This window comes from Sorex araneus, chromosome 7, assembly GCF_027595985.1.
Source record: "Sorex araneus isolate mSorAra2 chromosome 7, mSorAra2.pri, whole genome shotgun sequence".
Classification (NCBI taxonomy): domain Eukaryota; kingdom Metazoa; phylum Chordata; class Mammalia; order Eulipotyphla; family Soricidae; genus Sorex; species Sorex araneus.
The window spans coordinates 42,045,600-42,049,195 of record NC_073308.1 but is presented as its reverse complement, the minus strand read 5'-3'; the positions used below and the strand labels follow the sequence as shown (position 1 = coordinate 42,049,195).

General features: G+C 37.1%; 1 non-coding gene across 1 annotated transcript; it reads right to left on the bottom strand.

Moving 5' to 3' along the window:
- Positions 1-531: 531 nt before the first annotated feature.
- LOC129406649 (U8 small nucleolar RNA) lies at positions 532-666 on the bottom strand. The gene has a single exon (XR_008631129.1). It is a non-coding gene; the product is annotated as a U8 small nucleolar RNA (small nucleolar RNA).
- Between the last annotated feature and the right edge of the window lie 2,930 nt (positions 667-3,596).

The following is a 3,596-nucleotide window of genomic DNA, read 5'->3' as shown; positions in this document are numbered from 1 at the left end:
TATTTCCAGTTTTTTCCAACTGCCCTCAGTCTGCTTTTGTGACAGATACTTTTCCCTCCATCATTGTCCTAGTGTTCCATTTCCTAACTTATCCCACACCCCACCCTGCCCTGGTGGCAAGCCTCCTACTCAAGACAAGTGCCCAGTTCTCTGATCTTCTTTTCTGTTGCCTTTGGGCATTTGATATTCCCCTTGGGAGTTTCATTTTGTTTCTTTTATCTCTCTCTTTTCCTTCCTTCCTTCCTTCCTTCCTTCCTTCCTTCCTTCCTTCCTTCCTTCCTTCCTTCCTTCCTTCCTTCCTTCCTTCCTTCCTTCCTTCCTTCCTTCCTTCCTTCCTCCCTCCTTCCTTCCTCCCTCCTTCCCTCCTTCCCTCCCTCCCTCCCTCCCTCCCTCCCTCCCTCCCTCCCTTCCTTCCTTCCTTCCTTCCTTCCTTCCTTCCTTCCTTCCTTCCTTCCTTCCTTCCTTCCTTCCTTCCTTCCTTCCTTCCTTCCTTCCCTTCTTTCTTTCTTTTTTTTTTTTTTTTTAGGAAGAATCAGATAGGAGCCGTTAGGGTGTTTCAAATTCTACTCACGCAGAGATGTTAATCACAAATCATGTGAACTCCTATCATCATGTTCTATCTGCCCTCTAAATAGAGGAAGAGGTAAGGATTATTCTACGTGAGGATCAGAAGTTTCTTTATATCTTACATACTACAGAGATCATTTTGGGTCGGTTCCTTTCCTTCTGACTGATTTCAGTCAACATTGATACTCCTCAGATTCGCTCACCATTTTCTGATAAGAGATCAGTCATGATTATGTTCTCCTTGGTGCAATTTATGCTGGCCTTTGACAGTTTTTGATTTTTTTTTCCTTTTTGGGTCACACCCAGTGATGCACTGGGTGCATTTGCTTTTACTCCTGACTTTGCACTCAGAAATTACTCCTGGCGGTGCTCAGGGGACCATATGGGATGCTGGGGATCAAACCCGGTCGGCTGCATGCAAGCCAAACACCCTATCCACTGTGCTATCGCTCCAGCCCAGTTTTTGATTTTTTAAAAAGTTTTTAGGGGGATAGAGAGATAGTATAGGGTTTAAGGCACTTTCCTGGCACATGGCCAACCCTGGTTTAATCCCCAGCATCACATACGGTCCCTCGACAGTAGCCATAATGGTTCCTAAGCACAGAGCCTGGAATCATCCCTGAGCTCTGTTGGATGTGACCTAAAAACATATAAATAAAAAACCTTTGCTTTTGTAGACATTTAATCATGATATACCTCTTTGTATTTATTCTGTGTGGGTTTATAGAGAATGTTGAACTTTGGGTTAATATTTTATCTATATTTTAAAAAAATTGTCTTAGATTTAATTATTTTTCCCCATCTCTTTTTCTTTGCTTTAGGTTTTTCATTTTGGGGCCTCCCTAGAAATGCTGGCTACTCCGGAGGCTACGTGGAGCTTGGGACTGAATTTAAGGCTTTGGACATAGCAGGCATGTGTCCCATTCCTTTGAAATATCTCCCAGATCTTTTATTTCCTTTACTTCAGGTTCCAATAATCCTTAGCAGGACATTGTAATAGATCCTGCATCTAATAAAAATGTTGGTACTTTTTACACATTGATTTCTTCTGCATTTATTTTTAATTATTAGAATACCACTATATTGAATTATTTTTATTATTAAATTCAAGGAGCTTCTTAAATTTTACATCCCAAAGAAGTGCTTTTTATTTTCTTCAGCTCCATTCCCTTGTCATAGTTACTTGGGAGCTCTTTCTGATCATCCCAATAATTGATGCTTGTGGATCTGCTTATATAAAATATTTTGCTTCTTGATTGCTTGCTATATTTTCTTATTTTTCTTTGTATTTGAATGATACTTGCCTACCACTTGAACATTGTGTGTTTCGTATTCTAGAGATTATGGATTCTGTTTTTATACTCAAAAGAGTGCTACATTTTTGCTCTTTAAAGTGTACTTAAATCACTAAAAGATTATGATAATTTATAGATATTTCATTTTAGGATCTATTAGGATGTATCTGTTTCAGTTTTTGTCTAGGGCACTGAAATATAGTTTTTGCTTCTAAATATTTAAATAGCTTCTTCTGGGGTTTACCAAAAGTCTTTAAATTTGGTTACGCTTATGAGGAAGCTGCTGTTTTTTACTATTGACTGTATGTGTCCTCTCCAAATCTATATGTGAAATCTCCCATCCCTATCATGTGATTTTGAGGTATATTTGTTGGTTTTCAGAATATAATTAGTCAGAAGGATAGAATTTCCATAAATTAGATTAATTCCCTTTTGAGAAGAGGAAGAGACCAGAGTTCTCTTTCCATTTGAGAAAATATACAACTGCAAACCAGAAAAAGGGCTCTACTAAGAACTAAATCTATGGCACATTGATCTGGAACTTCTCAGTCCCCAGAACTGTGAGAAATAATTTTCTGTTATTTAAGTATTCATTCTATGACATTTTGTATTATGTAGCATGTATTGACTGAGACATTTTTTTCTTACCTTTTTATACCATCCATTTATAGATCTATGCTGAATTTCTTAGTGTCTCACTCAATACAAAAACAGTTCACAAGTCAGTTGGGATTTTGAGGGAAGTTTTCATGCTTATTTTGTGACACCCTCTCTGTTTGATCAATCCTTAGGGGATTTTTTTCACCTAAAAATCTAGCCACTTTGACAACCTTTCAGTCTAGTCTTTGACTGCATTGATGTAAGACTTATGCTTTCTGCTGAACTTCTTTCTCATGTGCCATGTGGACTTGGGTATACCTTCAGGAGAAAAACACAGTAAATGTAGCTATCATCCATAATATTAAGTTTTCTTATTGCTATGGAATGGATTGTATCCCCCAAATTTATGTGTTGAAGTTCATATATCCAGTCCTTCAGAATATGACCTCATATGGACAAAAGTACATTAAGCTAAAATGAATCGTTAGAATGGGCTCTAATAAATACAAAATGACTTGTGTTCTAAGAAGGAGGAAAATTTGCACCTGTACACACACACACATACACACACACACACATGCACACACTCCTGTACATGGGGCAAATTGTATGTGAAGGTAAAAATCAGATGTGGTAGTGATGTTTATACAAGCCAGAAGAAAGCAGAAATTGATAGTCAGTCACAGAAAGCTGAGGGAGGGGCATGGAACAGATTTTTCATCAGATCTCTCTAGAGTACTCAAATTTACGTCATGCACTGATCTTAGACCCCAAACCTTTGCAAGTGTGAGACAACACACTTCTTTTGTTTAAGCCACCAACTTGTGGCACTTTCTTATTGAAGTACCAGGACATGAATAATGTCCTTAGATAGGTATTAAATTAGCATCAGAATTACTAAGACTTAGTAATCAAGTCTTGCAAGATAAGTAAGACTTATTAGATGAATACATTTTTATTTGCTCTAATTTCTGGTTTTGGACACTCTATATTTCATCAAATCATTTAAAATTATGTTTCCTAGATAATTATTTAGTTTTTAAACTTTTATTAGTCACCATGATTTTCAATTCGGTTAATAACAGCATTTCAGGCATACAATTATCCAATACCACATCTACTATTAGAATGAAA